Here is a 19,914-nt window from a genome sequence, read left to right as displayed (position 1 = left end):
ACATGTGAGACTTTGGGCAGTAAGGGGTAAGCCTCGGGATGACATCAAGGAGCCATGATAGAGATAGGGATGTGATACTGGTAGGTGGAGATTTTAGCACATCGGCTTGTGATGCCATTAGTAGCAGTGAAATTGTGACAGAAGATCAGAGTATGGGAATTCCGGAGACAGCAATGAATTGTCCAAAGTCTACAAAAAAAGCTGAGGCCTTCACTGACCTTTTGCTCAGTTACAGCCTTCGCTTTGTTAATGGCTGCTCCAAGTCGGATGGTGCTGCAAAGGCAACCTTCGACAATGGCAGATCTTAGTCTGTCATTGATTATGCTATTGTTAATGTGGAAGCGTGGCCAGCTATCCTTGACATGGCTGTGGTTAGTAGGATAGAAAGTGATCACAACCCACTTGCTCTCAATATGAGGCCAAATGTTTTGAGGCTTGGAAATATGATAGGGCAGGCACCAGGGTTTTATGAGAGGGAGACCAGACTGCAGAAAGAGAATATGGTGGGGTGGGAAAAGGTATCTGCAGGATCTCACACAACTTGAACTCATATTGGCTAACTATGGCCAATTTATCTGAGATGCTTCACCCACTGCCGGCCCCCTTATCCTGGTGGCATATGACGCAATGAAGGAGAGTTGGGGGCCATGTGGTCTAAACCTGTGACATCTAAGCCATGTGACAACAGTAGAAAAGGGCAGACGGGTCGTAAAGGCTGGTTTGATGAAGAGTGTATAAGAATAAAAAGAGAGGTCTTCCTTGCCCTATCCCGGTGCCATGATAGCGCTGCCAGTGAAGAGAAATTTAGAGCACATAGAAAGGGCTATAAGCACCTATGGGCCACTTTGAAGCTAACGTATCAAAGTACACTCTGGGCTGAACTCAAAGAAACTGCCACCTACCATGACCCTAAAAGTTTCTGGGCATTGGTGGCAAGAGTGGAGAAGGGGGCAGCGACTATTGTAGAAACCAGGATAGGCCCTTTGCCTGAGTTGATTACTTTAGCACATTATATAGTACCCCCTGTCGTTGATGCCCCTCCTACTGCCCCGTAGGAATTTTAATCCCAGAGTTAATGAGAGCACTGGGCGCAATGAAGAGGAATAAGGCCCCGGGCCCAGATATGAAGCCAGTGGACCTTTACTGTAAGGCAAACACCTACTCAAAAAACCATCAGCTGACCCCAACCAACCCAAGAACTACCGGCCCATTTCCTTGCTTTCCTCCCTGACAAAAGTACAGAAAAAAGCCACCAACAAACAACTCGCCGCCCCCGTGAGCAACACCATCTTATCGACTCCTCTCAGTCCGAATTCTACAGCAACCACAGCACGAGAGTGCTCTCTTCACAGCTACAGGCAACATCTGAGCCTTCCTCGATCAAGTAGAGACGGCAGCCCTGATCCTCCTCGACCTTTCTGCAGCATTCGACGTGGCATTCCACCACATGCTGATCACCAGAGTACACAACATCGGTATCCAAGGAAAACCCTCAGATGGTTTGTCTCTTTCCTCACCAGAAGAACCCAGAAAGTCTGCCTATCTCCAGTCACCTCCGAACCCAAGAATGTCTCTTGCGGGTTCCCTGAGGGCTCGTCCCTCAGCCTCAACCTCTTCAACACCTACCTGACACCCCTATCCAACATCGTCAGAACCAACATACTCAACGTCATCTTATTAGCAAATGACACCCAACTCATTCTCTCTCTTTCCAGGGACCCCACCACCACCATAGCCAGATTCCATTGTTGCATGACGAGAGTTACTATCTGGATGAGAGAGAAATGCCTAAACCTCTACACCGACAAAACAGATGTTCTGATCTTCAGCAAAAACTCCACCTCTTGGAATGATTCCTACTGGCCCGTGAAACTAAGACCTGTGCCGTCCTCATTCAGTCAGGCCAGGAATCTCTGCATTATTCTCAACAGCAAACTGACCATAAAATCCCAAGTCAACGCAGTCTCATCTGCCTGCTTCTTCACTCTACGCTTGCCAAGGAAGAGCTCCAAGTGGCTCCCTACCAACACCAGATGCACCATCACACAAGCCCTCATCACAAGCAGACTTGACTACAGCAATGTTCCTTACTACTGGATTGCCACACAGCTCCTCAAGAGACTACAGGCATTCTGGAATGCTGCATCCAGACTCATCCTCGACCTCTCTCACTGGACCCACACCTCCCCCACCTCAAGGAACTCCATTGGCTCCCAGTGAAGAAGAGATACCAATTCAGACAACTGACCCACTCATCTAAAGCCCTTCACAACGTGGGACCTGCCTACATCAATCACTGCCTGAACTTCCAACAACTGGCCAGACTACTCCGACCTGCCTCCCTATCAATCACCCACTCTCTCCTCATCTCACAGAAGCACCCCTAGAGAATGCTCCTTCTCTTACCTCGTAGCAAAAGCTTGGAACAACCTCCTCCTTCAGAGCCACACCTCTCCATCTCTGCCGGTATTCCGAAAAGCACTCTAGACCAGTCTCTTCCAATGAGTTTGTCAGACCCTGCAAAAGCCTGGATGCCATCGCTGGAAATTAGCAGCACTATACAAATTGATAGATTGCTTGAGTGCTTGATTGAAACTCTTTTTAATCTTAAGATTTAGTTGTCCATATAACTAAGTGAGCAACAAAAGTGACGATTACAGTGAAAGGCCATATCACATAAAGTAGGTGTTGAAAGTGAAAATGTAATACCTCTGTCATGGTCTTTGGCCTTATTGATGTCTTAGTTAAACAGTACGAGAATCAGTATTATACTACCTTATACATTGGTAAGTGGTTGTCACAGAAACATTAAAGGAATGTGCTATTGGCTGGAAATTCAGCCTCATTTGTTAACACTTCAAATGTAAATTACAAAGCACAATAGAATAACATAACACAATGCAAAATAACAACACAACAAAATGTAACAGGACACAATACAAAAAACATGCTAAATAGAGTGCAGCAAAACAATCATGGCAAGGGCTACTAGACCACAGTCATGTTGGTTGGACCATTTGTCTCAGATGTCCTGAGGTCAGTCCTCTGAAGGCTTTGCAAACTGGGCTAAGTACACCCCTTTCACACATTTGCTATTCTAACTTCAATCTATGCCACTTTGGAGGAAGTGTCGGACTTTGAGGGATTAAAATGTACTGTTCCCATTTTAATCTAAGCAACACTGGGAAAAGTATTTAACTTTAAGTGGTAGAGATTTACTACTCCCACTCCAAACTAAGCGACACTGAGGAATGTATTGGACTTTCAGGGATGTAGATTTATTGTTCCTGCTCCAATCTAAGCAACATTGGGAAAAAGTGGTGGAGTTTGAAGGGCTTATATGTACTAGTCCCACTCGAATCCTAGCCACATTTGAGAGGTGAAGATGTACTATTCCCACTGCAGTCTAGTTAATGTTTGGAAAAATGTTGGACCTTGAGGTGTGTAGATGAAGTATTCCACCCCATTCTAAGCTTCACTGGAGAAAGTGTTCGACTTTGAAGGAAATTTATAAAACACATTTAAAAAGTGCCAAAAACAATAAATCCACTATAAACGACATGGACATAAATTATAAATTAATACAACAAATTAAAACCTTTATAAACAGTAATCTAACAAAATTATATTAAACAAAATTATAAAATCGAAACCTTCAATTACTGTCAATTAAAAATTACTTAGACATCATGAAATAAAAGAAAACATTTATTTTAAAAAGTAGTAATTAATTATACTAATGATCAGAATATGCAAAAATATGCTAATTGTAAAAAAAAAAAAATTGGAAGAGGTTAGACCTGTCAGCTCTTGGTGTGGTTTCCCCTGTCTTTTTGCTTCTGACCACCTGTTTTTGATCCTGTGCTGAATATCAATTTTGCGGGCTTTAGGACTCTGGGCACTTTACCACTGCTGCCCAGTGCTAAAGTGCAAGTGCTCCTTGTCTAAATTATATTAGTTATTAGTTTATCCATGATTGCCATATTTGATTTACTAGTAAGTCTCTAGAATAGTGCACCATATGTGCCCAGGGCCTGTAAATCATATGCTACTAGTGGACCTGCAACACTGATTGTGCCACCCACATGAGTAGCCCTGTAAACATGTCTCAGAGCTGCCACTGGATTGTCTGTGTGGGCAGTTTTAAACTGCCATTTCGACCTTGCAGGTGAACCTACTTTCCAGGCCTGAACCTTGCCTTTTACTACATGTAAGTTACCCCTAAAGTAGCCTCAAAGGAGCCCTATGGGCAAGGTACAGTGTATTTAAGAGGTAGGACATTTACTGGTGTGTTTTACATGTCCTGATAGTGAAATACTCCTAAATTTGGTTTACACTATTGCAAGGCCTATCTCTCCCATAGGGTAACATGGGGATTGCCTTGAAATAACTTTTAAGTGTAATTTCCCATTGGGAGCAATTTAAAAATACATCTTTTGGTGAAGTTGGTTTTTGAATTGCAGGTTTGGAAATGCCACTTTTAGAAAGTGAGAATTTTCTTGCTTAACTATTCTGTGCCTCTGCCTGTTTGCTGAATACACGTCTGGGTCAGAATGACAGTTGGGCTGTTTGTGCATTCACTCTACACAGTCAGACAAATAGAGCTGAGGTATGCCCTGCATATCCTGATGGCCCATGACTGGGGTGATGGGTCTTACTGAGCTAGAGTGGTGGGAGGAGCGGACACTTGCACCTGAATGTGCCTGTCCTCACACAAAGCGGTCTCTGACCCCTGGAGTGTGCCTAGGGCCAGGGCAGGGAAAGCCAGGGTCTTGTACACTTCAAAGATTTCTCTTTGAAGTGTGTCTACTTCAAAGACAGAAATGGGTATAAGAACTGGACCTCTGACATCACATAGTTAGAATCCTTCTGGAATGAGGACATTCTGGCAAGAAGAAGAGTTGTATGTTGTAGGAGGGACTGTCACTCTGCCTGTTGCTGGCCTGATGCATGCTGCTTCTGTCCTGGGAGTGAAAGGACTGGACTTTGCTTTCTACATCCTTCTTCCAAAGGTTCTCCAAGGGAAGGGAATCGTGGTATGGTAGTCTCAACAGCACTATCTATATCATCTAGGACTTGCTCCCAGAAGGGGGAGAACTTGGGGCAGTGTCAAAGTAAGTAAAGTTGGGTGCCAGTGTTGCCACAGTCCCTCCAGCACTCTGGAGATTTGTGGGCTGTCCATTGCCGGAGTCTCAGTGGAGTAAGATACCAATAGGAGGTAATCTTATAGGCAGCCTCAGTTCCAGCAATACAGTGTTCTGGGTTGTGCACCCTACAACATATACTGGTCCAGCCTTTGATGAAGAGGGGCCTGCCCAATTCAGCTTCCCACCTCAGCTGTCATCATGACTGCCGCTATCCAACTCATCCAGGACAATTGTAGGTGGCTCCATGCACTCAAGTCCCGGCACGTCTGTGAGAGGAGGTTGACATAGTTAACAGTTGTGGATGGAGTGCTCAAGCCTAATGCCTAAGTAGGGCAGGGAATCAGATGCCCATGCACACTTGTACCCAGCATGTACGGTGGCTTGTAGGGCAGGGGACATTGTTAAGTTAAGTATTTAAATTTTTGGATGTTGGTTTTAAACCCCACCATTGTACCAAAGACACTGAGCACATTCATTGAGGACGGGGAGAGAGCTTAGGGTGTCTGTAATAGAGAGAAAGTGAACAGGGTGATCCAATGTTGTGTACCACCGAATGGGATGCCTATGATGTTGTGGTTACTCCTTATTTGCTGCACTAGGGGCTCCATATAGAGCACGAATAGGATTGGGGACAAGAGGCAGCCCTGCTGCATACCCCTCTGGATCGGAAATGGTTGTGATAGTGTGCTGTTGACTTTGACTGACACTTTTGGGGGTTCTCTATATACTCTAGACCCATTTGCAAAAACGAGTCCCAAGATTAAAGCTCCTGAGCGTAGCAAATGGTTAGGGCCAATGAACATGGTCAAACACTTTTTCCGCATCAATAGATAATAAAAGTGCTTACTGCTGGGACCAGTGGATTTTGTCAATTAGATGTAGGATACGTCACCTGCCTGACAGATCAGTATAAACCCGCCTTGATCAGGATCAATTAGTCCAGGCATTAAGGGGTTGAGGTGTGATGCTAGGATACTAGCAAAATGTTTGCCATCTACATTTAGTAAAGAAATGGGGCGATACGACCCGCACAAGGTAGGATCTTTATCAGGTTTTGGTATCACCGAAATGGTGACCTCATGCGTGGAATCTGTAATTGCGCCTGAGTCAGCGAATTAGTTGTAGAGCCGGGTAAGCAACAGTGCCAATTCGTGGCAAACAGTTTTACAAAACTGGGTAGTGAAGCCTCCCGGCCAAGGGTTTTCATAGGTTTCAGGCAGGCAATGGCGGAGGCAACCTCCTTTATGCAGATGTGATTATCTAATTCTGTAACCTCGGCATAAGGTATTGGAGTGAGGACGATATCTGCAAGGTAAGTCGATACATCACCACCTCCGTTTTTTGCCACCATGTACAATGTGCTATAGAAGGCCCAAAGTGCCTCTGCGGCCTCTGACTCTGTCATAGTGGAGGAGTCAGTAAGGATTTTTTTGATTGTCATGGAGTGGGTGTGGCTGTGTAAACGATGCACAAAGATTTTGCCCCCGCAGTCGCTATTTAGATAGAATTTATGCTGAAAGGGCAGTATCACGTGCCCGGTCTTGGTCAAGGCCCCTGAGGGTGAGTTAGGATTTTTCCAGGTCTCTCTAAACCCTATGGGCACTGGTTTGTTTGTGGGCAGACTCCAAATGTTCCACCTCTTTCTCCAGGGCCGTTCTTTTCTCCCTCTGGCGATGATTATCCTCTGCTGATATTGCAATCAGTTCTCCTCTAATTGCCAATTTCAGGGCTTCCCATACAGAGTCAAGTGGTGTGTCCCCTGTGTCGTTAGTTTGTAGGTATGCCATTATTGCTTTTTTTAAAGCAGAGACTTTAGCCTGAGAGTGCAAAAGGATATCCTGTAGCTGCCAGGGTGAATTTGTTGCCCAACATGCAGGGAGCTGGATCACAGGTGTATAGGAACATGATCCGACAGTGATCGTGGTGTGATGGTGGCATCAGTTATTAGTCCCCAGAGGGGAGGGTGGCTAAGAAGCAGTCGATTTACACATAGGTTTTATGCACAGTTGAATGAACAGTGTAGTCACGGGCCGCAGGATGAAGACCACACCACACGTCTTGTAGGCCACTGTCTGTGAGCCATTGAAGCCCTGTGTTGGAAAGGGTCCCCGTCTGCCCATACTGTTGCCTGGATCTGTCTACGTTTGTGCCCATGACTAAGGTAAGGTCACCTCCTATTAATATAGCCACATCTGGCATTTGTAATATTGGTGCTAGGGAGGAGGTCAGGAAGGTTTCTTGGTGCTTGTTTGGTGCGTAGATATTCACTAAAGTCATCTTAAGCGAACCTACTGTTTATTCGTATAAGTAATAGGCGGCCACTTACTTCTGACATGGATTTACCCCTAAACCTCTGTGAGAAAAGGATGGCCACCAATCCCTTCTTTGATGGACACAAGGACCAGAGCTGTCTGAGGAACTGACTGGAGCACATTCTATGAACATCTTTTGAGAGCAAATAGGTCTCCTGGAGGAGGCATATATCAGCCCGACTGCTCCAGTAGGGAGAGAAAACTAAGCACTTTGAGGGGCTGTGAGCCCTCTTACATTGAAGGAGAAAATTTTCAGGTTCATCAATCACAGGGGCAAGGGCTGAGGGTATATGGAGACCACTTTAGGCAGTGTTGTGCCCCGTTTGGGCCCAGTCTGCCAAAATGTAGATGCTCAGTCACTCCTCAAAAGGGCAAGGTATAACACAGGGAAAGGATATCCACAAACACCCCAGCTAAATCAACATAACCAAATTAACCACTAAAACAAAACATAGTCTGTGGCAGAGTCAATAAGATGTGTGGTCCCATTGAACCAGGGGAGCTGACCGCCTCTGTCACACATGGACAGGATTCCATTGTGGAAGCAAGGATGAGTTTTCCAGTTGTTCACTCCCTGTCACCACCTCCTTCTGCCGTGCTTACTGCATACAGTCAAGTGGGGAGGTCCAGTCAAGGTTGAGCCTTGCACCCATGATTGTCCACCTGTGCAGTCAGGACCTGCCCCACTCTAGCGTAATATTGGCTGGGTCCAGTCGAAGTCCCGATAAAGGTTTTGGGGGGTTCTGCTTATGTTGACATTTTGTGGGTCCCTATGCATGGGGCTTAGTTGGGGCCGCCCTCTTCTCAGGTTCCGTTATGCTGAGCACCTTGCAGGCCTCCGTCAGGGACCGCATTTGGTGTAGCTTACCATAATGGTGAAAGATGATTCGGAAGGGATCGCCACCTGAGTAGGAGATCCCAGCATTCTTTAAGTGAGCAGTGACAGGTCAGAAGTCTCAGGAATATGAAGGCAGCAGGGGGGTATGGTCTCGGAAGTGGAGGGGATGCAGCTCCCGGGCTCTGCGGAGAATGTTTTCTTTTTGGAGAAAGTTGTGCATGCAAACTATGATGTCAGCAGGGGGGCTCAAAGTAAAGCATGGGAGGCCCACCCTGTGGAGGTGATCAAGTGTCAAGGTTTGCAGTTCCGCATCCCCCAGGATAACACTGAAGAGTGCCTTCACATAGGCATCTTGGTCTGGTCCCTCTGCAGCTGTAGGGACTCCCCGGATGCATATATTGTTCCAACTAGAAAGATTTTCCACGTCTTCAGCATGGAACTGAAGCTCTATGTGTTGTACCTGAAGGTGGATGATATATTGTTGCATCCATTCTGTTTCATAGCTTCCCTCATCATCCTTGCAATCCAGGGATGCAACTCTCTCTCCCATCTCGTCCAGGTCCCTGCGCACCTCCCTCAAGTCAGAGGATAGATCCTTCTTGATTGATTGTAAGTCTTTGTGCAGAAAGGTGAATAGGGCTTTCAAAAGGAGCATGTAATTGGGTCCTTGGACTCCTCTGTGCCCAAAGGGAAGTCCTTGGTCTTTCCCACAGTTCTACTGCCCCTGGTAGGTTTGGTCAACATTAGTCCCTGCAGGTTACCTGCTATGTGTAGGCTGTCGTAGCCCAAGTTAGTCCCAATGAGTGGTTCCGGATGATGGCAGGGAGACCTCATGTGTACAATGGGGCCTACTCCCACTCGATCACAGCAGGAGAGGTCACCAGTTGGTTTTCAGGTTCCTTGCAGTAGGGTCCATAAGGGTCCAGAAGCCACCAGCCTGGAGGGCCCCCACCTATAATCTAATGAGCTCAACCAGGCCCTGCACATACAGTTAGTCAGCTTCCAATGAGGTAAGTCATCATTCCACCATGTTCACAAGCCCCAGAGCTTCGCTCAGTGCATGGAGGATGTACTGTCACCCTCCAGGAAGATACCAAGTCAGCAGAGTGGGGGGCCTGGATGCTTTGGCAGGCCCAGACCTACGGGTCCTCTGCAGCATGGTCCAAACCAGTGGTTCACCACCTCCAGTAGGGGCCACGCAGCCACATTGAACGCAGGAAGTGTGATGTAATGTGCAGCTGTCGCAGTTGCCCCTCTCACTTGCTGTTCTCTTCCTTGCAGCTGTGCGGCCTAATTCAGGCTCTGAAGGCCATGCTGTGGTTCCAGGGAGGGCCGTCACCCGAGGCTTGAGTTTTCAGAAGGTTGGGTCCCATGTATGTAGGCAGACCCAGACCGATGGGGCTCTGCAGCGTGGTTCTTTATTTGGTCCATAGGGGCCCCGCTGCCCACATATCTTTGCCACTGCACCTGCCTCAACAGAGGTGCAAGGCCTCCCGCAGCACGACCCGAGCCACAGGCCTGGCACAGTCTGCAGGGCCCCACAGCCCCAGGCGTGCACAGAAGGCACTGTGAGATGAGCACTGGTTGCTGGCAGCCCCACTTACCTTTCCTTCATTGTGGCCGTGCGGCCTATTCCAAGCTCAGGAGGCCACATGGAGAGCCCCGAGAGGGTCAGTGCCAGGGGGTCACCACTCCCTCCTCTGCTCTCACAGGTTAGTCATCCACCCCCTCCCTGGAGACGTCTCGCTGGGGCCGTCACAGTTTTCTGTGCCCCGCGGCTGTCCCGATCGGGCGGGTCATGGAAAGCCATCCTCCGAGATAGCGGTTGGGGGCAGTGCTCCTCCATGCTACCAGCCACCTGCAGCCCAATACCAGTCCCACCAGCAGCACCCATCCAGCACCGGTTGTGATCGCAGCATCCTTCTTCCTCCCAGGTCAGTTCCTCTGGGTCTCTGTCGCTTCCCGGGTTATATTCCCTCCGACGGGGGAGATTCATGGCACAGGCATGACGCTCTTGATAGCTATGACGTGACTGGGACGGAGAGACTGCGATAAAAGTCTCACCCAGCTGCTATGTTTGCCACACCCCTCTCCATTAGTAAGTTTTAAATTAAAAAAATATAGGGCAATATTTATACTTTTTGACGCAAAACTGCGCTAACGCAGTTTTGCGTCAAAAAAATTAGCGCCGGCTAACGCCATTCTGAAGTGCCATGCGGGCGCCGTATTTAATCAATGACGTTAGCCAGCGTTAGCCGCCGGCACTGCCTGGTGTGCGTGGAAAAAAACGACGAACACCAGGCAGCGCCGGCGTAGGGGGATATGGAGCTTGGGCACCAAAAAATGGGGCAAGTCAGGCTGAGGCAAATTTTTCGCCTCAACCCGATTTGCGCCATTTTTTTCGACTCCCAACCCCCATAGAAATGACTCCTGTCTTAGCAAAGACAGGAGTCATGCCCCCTTGCCCAATGGCCATGCCCAGGGGACTTCTGTCCCCTGGGCTTGGTCATTGGGCATAGTGGCATGTAGGGGGGCACAAATCAGGCCCCCCTATGCCACAAAAAAAAAAATATATATATACTTACCGGAACTTACCTTAATGTCCCTGGGATGGGTCCCTCCAGCCTTGGGTGTCCTCCTGGGGTGGGCAAGGGTGACAGGGGATGTCCCTGGGGGCATGGGAGGGCACCTCTGGGCTCCTTCCGAGCCCACAGGTCCCGTAACGCCTGCCTTGTCCAGGCGCTAAAAAACGGCGCAAAAGCGGCCGTATGTCATTTTTTTTTACCCGCCCACTCCCGGGCGTGAATTTTGGCCGGGAGTGTAAATACGGCGCACATGCCTCGGAGTCAATTTTTTAGACGGGAACGCCTACCTTGCATATCATTTACGCAAAGTAGGTGTCCATGCTAAAAAATGACGCAAACTCCATGGACTTTGGCGCTAGACGCGTCTAACGCCAAAGTATAAATATGGAGTTAGTTTTGCGTCGGAATTGCGTCAAAAAAAACGACGCAATTCCGGCGCAAACAGAGTATAAATATGCCCCATAGTTACTACTAAAAACGTATAACGTTTAAAAAGCTACGGAGCCCATTTCCCTAGAACCCCAAAGTCCAACATTTTACACATTCAAACTAAATTAAATATAATAAAACATGTAGAAAATGTATCTCATATATAGAAATGATATTACATACATAAATATTATATACATCGATATTCTTGAGAATGGTATTAAAAACAATAGTAAAAAAAAATACTAACCGTTACTGTAAGAAAATATTTGTATTCGATATTTTGATAAAACCCACCTGGAGTAATACATGAGTAATTCCTATCTACTCATAGCAAAATCCTTGTGAAAATGGTCTTGAATATAATGTAAAGTTATTGCATCAATTGAGCTACAGTAACTGTCTGCAAAGTGCATGTTCTGAAATTACAGCGTTCTGCAAATTGTGTAGGCTTGTGGCCATACTGTGAACATTTGTGCTGGCTCAGCGCAGAGCGGAGCACATGCTTTTATGTATCTGTAGTGTCTAATGTGCACACAGATAACCAGGAAGGTCTCTGGTTTAATAAATGAACTGTGGACAAAATAGTTTTTGATAAAAGGAGTGAGGCTGACTCCTCACTGTTGCTGAGTTGAGTTAGCTTCAGTTCGTGCTACACTTGTGTTATGGAATCAAGCTTAGTAATTTGCTTTAGTTTGGAGCCTTTTGTGACCTAAACCTAACTTTTTATTGATTTTGTTGAGAAATCTGTAGGAAAACGTCATTAAGGCTAATTTACAAACCCTCACAAATTTGCAGGTGTAAACTATGCCGCACAAATGCGCAGATACAGTTTCTAGCTCAGAGGTCCTCATTAGCACTCACAACTTGTGGGTATTGTGAAAGACATTCTGCGTGGCCTTCCATAAAAACACTAGCAGTTTAAATATGCCAGCTGCTCTGTTATACATCGGCCACAATGAGCCACACAGGTATGGTGAAGGTGGTCGACATGATGTCAGCAGGCATCCACCCCTGTCACTTATGGGAGCAGCAATGACATCTGCAGTCCTTACTAGGACCATACGTCAATGCATACATTTCCTTTTTTATTCAGTAATAGTGTTTACTCCTAGAGCTTTAGCACGTTGACATCACTAAATTCTGAAGTTGTTTTGTAATGTATTTTGCCGTTGCTGTTTGTGCCTGACTTGGAGAGAAGACAGGGGTTTCGATGACAAATAAACCTGTTCTATGTTTTCTCTCACTGGTGTCTTGAAGAGTTTACTACACATTCCTGCATTCAGGATGGATCCGTGGTGTAGGAAGGTAGCCTCTTTCTAGCCTTGTTACCCCCACTTTTAGCCTGTTTGTGAGTATATGTCAGGGTGTTTTTACTGCCTCACTGGGATCCTGCTAGCCAGGGCCCAGTGATCATAGTGAATCGCTATGTTGTCAGTGTGTTTGATATGTGTCACTGGGATCCTGCTAGTCAGTACCCCAGCGCTCATGGTTGTGTTCCCTGTGTGGTGCCTAACTGTATCACTAAGGCTCTGCTAACCAGAACCTCAGTGTTTCTGCTCTCTCTGCTTTTACAATTGTCACTGCAGGCTAGTGCTAATTTTACCATGTGCTAATTTTACCAATTCTGATTGGCACACTGGAACACCCTTATAATTCCCTAGAATATGGTACCTAGATACCCAGGGTATAGGGGTTCCAGGAGATCCCTGTGGGCTGCAGCATTTCTTTTGCCACCCATAGGGAGCTCAGACAATTCTTCCACAGGACTGCCACTGCAGCCTGAGTGAAATAACGTCCACGCTATTTCACAGCTATTTTACACTGCACATAAGTAATTTATAAGTCACCCATATGTCTAACCCTCACTTGGTGAAGGTTAGGTGCAAAGTTACTTAGTGTGTGGGCACCCTGGCACTAGCCAAGCTGCCCCCACATTGTTCAGGGCAAATTCCCCGTACTTTGTGAGTGCGGGGACACCATTACACGTGTGCACTACATATAGGTCAATACCTATATGTATAGTCACCATGGTAACTCCGAACATGGCCATGTAACATGTCTAGGATCATGGAATTGTCACCCCAATACCAATGGTATTGGGGAGACAATTCCATGTATCCCCGGGTCTCCAGCACAGAGCCCCTGTACTGCCAAACTAGCTACTGCCAAACTAGCTACTGCTGCTGCCAACCCCTGACCAGCACCTCCCAGGGGAGGTGCCCAGAGCTCTTCCAGTGTGTCTCAGACCTTTGCCATCTTAGATCCAGAGGTGTTGGGGCACAATGGACAGCTCTGAGTGGCCAGTGCCAGCAGGTGACGTCAGAGACCCCTCCTGATAGGTGCTTACCTCTTTCAGTAGCTAAGCCTCCTTTCTCAGTAGCCAAACCTCTTTTTGGGCTATTTAGGGTCTCTCCTCTGGGCTATTCCTCAGATAGTGAATGCAAGAGCTCACCAGAGTTCCTCTGCACTTCCCTCTTCAACTTCTGCCAAGGATCGACCGCTGACTGCTCCAGGACGCCTGCAAAACCACAACAAAGTAGCAAGAAGACTACCATCAACATTGTAGTGCCTCATCCTGCCGGCTTTCTCGACTATTTGCTGGTGGTGCATGCTCAGAGGGCTGTCTGCCTTCACCCTGCACTGGAAGCCATGAAGAAATCTCCTGTGGGTCGATGGAATGGTCCCCCTGCTAACGCAAGCACCAAACTTCTGCATCATTGGTCCTCTGGGTCCCCTCTCATCCTGACGAGCATGGTCCCTGGAACACAGGAGCTGGGTCCAAGTGTCTCCCACAGTCCAGTGGCCCTTCTGTCCAAATTTGGTGGAGGTAAGTCCTTGCCTCCCCACGCCAGACAGTAATCCTGTGTACTGCGTGATCTGCAGCTGCTCTGGCTTCTGTGCACTTTTCCTAGGATTTCTTTGTGCACAGCCTAGCCTGGGTCCCCAGAACTCTGTCCTGCATTGCCCAACTCGCTGAGTTGGACTCCAACGTCGTGAGACCCTCCTTTGTGACTCTGTTTTGACTGCTGTCCTCAGATCTTCTAAGTGCCTGTTCCAGTACTTCTGCGGGTGCTGCCTGCTTCTTTGGGGGCTCTCTGAGTTGCTGAGCGCCCCCTCTGTCTCCTCCTCCAGGAGGCAAAATCCTGGTCCTTCCTGGTCCCCAGCAGCACCCAAAATCCTCAAACACAACTCTTGCAGCTAGCAAGGCTTGTTTGCAGCATTTCTGCATGGAAACACTTCTGCATCCTCCAGCACGCCGTGGACATCTTCTGACCAAAGGAGAAGTTCCTGGCACCTTCTGTTGTTGCAGAATCTTTGGCTTCTTCCACCTAGAGGCAGCCCTTTTGTACCTTCATCCGGGGTTTAGTGGGCTCCTGCCCCCCCCGGACACTTGTGTGACTCTTGGACTTGGTCCCCTTCCTTTACAGGTCCTCAGGTCCAGGACTCCGTCTTCAGTGTTTTGCTGGTGGTTGTGGTTCTTGCAGAATCCCCTATCTCAGCTATTCTGTCTTTCTGGGGTAGTAGGGTAACTCTACTCCTACCTTTCAGGGTCTTGGGGCGGGTATCTTGGACACCCTTACTGTTTTCTCACAGTCCCAGAGACCCTCTACAGCCTCCCAAAGGTCTGGGGTCCATTTGTGATTCGCATTCCACTTTTGGAGTATATGGTTTGTGTTGCCCCTAGACCTATGTCTTCCTATTGCATCCTATTGTGATTCTACATTTTTTGCACTACTTTTCTTACTGTTACTTACCTGTTTTGGGTTTGTGTACATATAATTTGTGTATATTACTTACCTCCTAAGTGAGGGTGTCCTCTAAGATACTTTTGGCATATTGCCACTAAAATAAAGTACCTTTATTTTTTAGTAACTCTGAGTATTATGTTTTCTTATGATATTGTGCTGTATGATATAAGTGGTATAGTAGGAGCTTTGCATGTCTCCTAGTTCAGCCTAAGCTTCTTTGCCATAGCTACCTCTGTCAGCCTAAGCTGCTAGAAACACCTCTATTCTATTAATAAGGGATAACTGGACCTGGCACAAGGTGTGAGTACCACAAGGTACCCACTATAAGCCAGGCCAGCCTCTTACCTTGGTGGTGCAGCGGTGGCATAAGTACTTGTAACTGCTTTACCACTTTGTCATTTGGTGCTTTTCATAAGAAAAACATTTACCAAATAGTTCAGTATATGTACATTGAACCAAAACAGTTTACTTGTCTGCTTTAAAACTTTCTACTAAGTTTCTGAAAAGTTCTGAAAACTTTTAAATGTTTTCCAAAAGATTGAAAAAGGTTTTTTTCTCTGTGCTTTCTAAAGTTCTAAAACTTTTTCTCTCTCTGTCTTTAACCTTTTCTATCATGTCTTCAGTAGAGCTCACTCCCAAAGTTGTTCAGGCAACTTATGAGAGTTTAAACTACAAAAGTGTGAGGGGTCTCTGCTTAGAAAGAGTTTTAAGCATTGGTAAGAATCCAACAAAAGAGTTTCTCTTTAACCTGCTCTTAGAAAGTGACCAGAACCAGTCTGGCCTGTCTCAGGAGAGAGAGGAAAAAGGGGAGGCTTCCCAATCAGACTCAGAGGAGTTCCCTGAGGATGCTGGGGAGGGTTCTTACAAAGTCCTGCCCTCTAGCAGGCCACCTAGTGACACTGGTAGTGGGAGAGGTTCACATATTAGTAGGGCGTCTTTCACTCCTAAAGGCCAGGTTACTAGGATCCAGACAGTTAGGGACAGGTCTCTTTCTGCCAATTCCCAAATCTCCTGTTTCCAAACATTCCCAAGCCTCCCACCCTGAGGATAACTTAATGGAAAGGGAACTCAGAGAGCTGAGGTTGGAAGAGACCAGACTGAAGCTTAAACAGCAGCAGCTGGCCTTAGACAGGGAATCCCTGGATATAGAGAGGGAAAGACAGAGATTGGGGTTAGTTTCCCATGGTGGCAGCAGCAGTGTTTCAGATAGTAATCCTGTTAGAGAACAAGATTCCAGAAATCTGCATAAGATAGTCCCCCCTTACAAGGAGGGGGATTACATTAATAAGTGGTTTGCTGCACTTGAGAGGGCATGTATGGTACAGTTGGTCCCTCAAAGGCAGTGGGCTGCTATCTTGTGGCTATCTTTCACTGGAAAGGGTAGGGATAGGCTCCTTACTGTCAGAGAAAGTGATGCCAATCTCTAAAACGTTTTGAAGGATGCACTCTTGGATGGATTTGGCTTAACCACTGAACAATACAGGATTAAGTTCAGAGACACCAGAAAAGAGTCCTCTCAAGACTGGACAGATTTTGTTGACTGCTCAGTGAAGGCCTTGGAGGGTTGGTTGCATGGCAGTAAAGTATCTGACTATGAAAGCCTGTATAATCTGATCCTGAGAGAGCATATTCTTAACAATTGTGTGTTTGATTTGTTGCACCATTACTTGGTAGACTCAAATCTGACCTCTCCCCAAGAATTGGGAAAGAAGGCAGACAAATGGGTCAGAACAAGAGTGAACAGAAAAGTTCATACAGGAGGTGACAAAGATGGCAAGAAGAAAGATGGTGAGAAATCTCAGGATAAGCATGGGGATAAAGATAAAACTAAAGATCCTTCTTCAAATCCTAAACACTCTTCAGGGGGTGGGGATAAATCAACTTCTTCCTCTTCTTCACAACCCACACACATTAAAAAGCCTTGGTGCTTTGTGTGTAAAAATATAGGCCATATGCCAGGGGATAAGTCCTGCCCAGGTAAACCCCCTGAGCCTACCACCACTAATACTTCAAACTCTAGTGCCCCTAGCAGTAGTGGTAATAGTGGTGGGACTGCTGGCAACAGTCAAAATAAGGGTGTAGTTGGGTTCACTTATGGGTCCATCATAGAAACTGGGGTAGTCAGTCCCAAGACAGTTTCTGTCACACCTGGTGGCATTGGCCTTGCCACACTGGCTGCTTGTCCCCTTACAATGGATAAGTACAGGCAGACAGTTTCAATAAATGGTGTTGAGGCTCAGGCCTACAGGGACACAGGTGCCAGTATCACTTTGGTGACTGAAAACCTAGTGTCTCCTGAACAACACATCATTCGACAGCAGTACAAGATTATTGATGTCCATAACTCCACTAAGTTCCTGTCCTTAGATATAATTCAGTTTAGTTGGGGTGTAGTTACTGGCCCTAAGCAGGTGGTAGTATCAGCTAGCTTACCTGTAGACTGTCTCTTAGGTAATGACCTAGAGGCCTCAGGTTGGGCTGAGGTAGAGTTTAATGTCCAAGCAGCCATGCTGGGTATCCCTGAGGAATTGCTTTCTCTCATTTCAGCTGAAATGAAAAAGCAAAGGAGAGAAAAAGGCCTGAAAACTCAGGATCCTTCTCCAACAACAGGTAAAAAAGGCATCAAAGTATTCCCTACCCACCCTGCCATTCAGGATAAAATTCCTGTGGTGCGAGAAAATTCTCCTGGGGTGGCACCTGTACCAAGGGAACCATCAGCTGGTACAGCTGTACTCCCTGAGGTGGAAGTACCTCTCTGTGGGATAACTAATACTGGTGAGAAAAAGTGAACCATTTTAGTTAACATGGAGCATCCCTCCAACCCTCCAAGAGAAACCTTAGTGCAGCAACCCTGCACTGCCTCACAACACTTAGGACAGCAGCCCTGCCCTAGTGTGGAGCTCGTAGGACAGCATCCCTGCCCTGCTTCAACTCAAGAGAAACAGCAACCCTGTTCTCTCTCACAGCCATATGGACAAAGTGTTTGCCCAGCTATGGCTTTACTGAGACAGCAACCCTGTCTGGAATTCTCATAATTTAATATAGGTCGAGTGGACATTTCCCACTGCTCTAAACTTAAACATACTAATAGGAACTCTGAGAATATAACTTCACATTGCTCGCTAGCTAAAAAACTTCAAACAGGGTGGTTTACATCCCCACAGGGAAGTAACCATATAGTAGATGATAAAGGGAGTAACCAATCTATTACAGAGATACTCTCTACTTATTACCACTTAGACAATAAAGAGTCAACTGGCCAAGGTTAGCCTTATTGTCCTTCGTTTGGGGGGGTTGTATAGGAAGGTAGCCTCTTTCTAGCCTTGTTACCCCACTTTTAGCCTGTTTGTGAGTATATGTCAGGGTATTTTTACTGCCTCACTGGGATCCTGCTAGCCAGGGCCCAGTGCTCATAGTGAAAACCCTATGTTGTCAGTGTGTTTGATATGTGTCATTGGGATCCTGCTAGTCAGGACCCCAGTGCTAATAGGTTTGTGGCCTATATGTGTTCCATGTGTGGTGCCTAACTGTATCACTAAGGCTCTGCTAACCAGAACCTCAGTGTTTATGCTTTCTCTGCTTTTAATATTGTCACTGCAGGCTAGTGACTAATTTTACCAATTCTGATTGGCACACTGGAACACCCTTATAATTTCCTAGTATATGGTACCTAGGTACCCAGGGTATTGGGGTTCTAGGAGATCCCTATGGGCTACAGCATTCTTTTGCCACCCATAGGGAGCTCAGACAATTCTTACACAGGACTGCCACTGCAGCCTGAGTGAAATAATGTCCACGTTATTTCACAGCCTATTTACCCTGCACATAAGTAATTTATAAGTCACCTATATGTCTAACCCTCACTTGGTGAAGGTTAGGTGCAAAGTTACTTAGTGTGTGGGCACCCTGGCACTAGCCACAGTGCCCCCACATTGTCCAGGGCAAATTCCCCGGACTTTGTGAGTGCAAGGACACCATTACACGCATGCACTACATATAGGTCAATACCTATATGTAGCGTCACCATGGTAACTCCAAACATGGCCATGTAACATGTCTAGGATTATGGAAGTCTCACCCCAATACAATTCTGGTATTGGGGGGACAATTCCATGCATCCCCGGGTCTCCAGCACAAAGCCCCAGTACTGCCAAACTAGCTTTCCAGGGTCTCCACTGAAGCTAATGCTGCTGCCAACACCTCAGACAGGTTTCTGCCCCCACTGGGGCCTGGGCAGCCTGGTCCCAGGAAGGCAGAACAAAGGATTTCCTCTGAGAGAGGGTTTAACACCCTCTCCCTTTGGAAATAGGTGTGAAGGGCTGGGGAGGAGTAGCCTCCCCCAGCCTCTGGAAATGCCTTGATGGGCACAGATGGTGCCCATCTCTGCATAAGCCATTCTACACCGGTTCAGGGATCCCCTAGCCCTGCTCTGGCGTGAAACTGGACAAAGGAAAGGGGAGTGACCACTCCCCTGACCAGCACCTCCCAGGGGAGGTGCCCAGAGCCCCTCCAGTGTGTCCCAGACCTCTGCCATCTTGGATTCAGAGGTGTTGGGGCTCAATGGACAGCTCTGAGTGGCCAGGGCCAGCAGGTGACGTCAGAGACACCTCCTGATAGGTGCTTACCTCTTTCAGTAGCCAAGCCTCCTTTCTCAGTAGCCAAACCTCCTTTTTGGGCTATTTAGGGTCTCTCCTCTGGGCTATTCCTCAGATAACGAATGCAAGAGCTCACCAGAGTTCCTCGGCACTTCCCTCTTCGACTTCTGCCAAGGATCGACCATTGACTGCTCCAGGACGCCTGCAAAACCCCAACAAAGTAGCAAAAAGACTACCAGCAACATTGTAGCGCCTC

Source organism: Pleurodeles waltl, chromosome 8 (assembly GCF_031143425.1).
Source record: "Pleurodeles waltl isolate 20211129_DDA chromosome 8, aPleWal1.hap1.20221129, whole genome shotgun sequence".
Lineage (NCBI taxonomy): Eukaryota > Metazoa > Chordata > Amphibia > Caudata > Salamandridae > Pleurodeles > Pleurodeles waltl.
The sequence above is the reverse complement of the archived record's forward strand: the minus strand, read 5'-3'. Positions refer to the sequence as shown.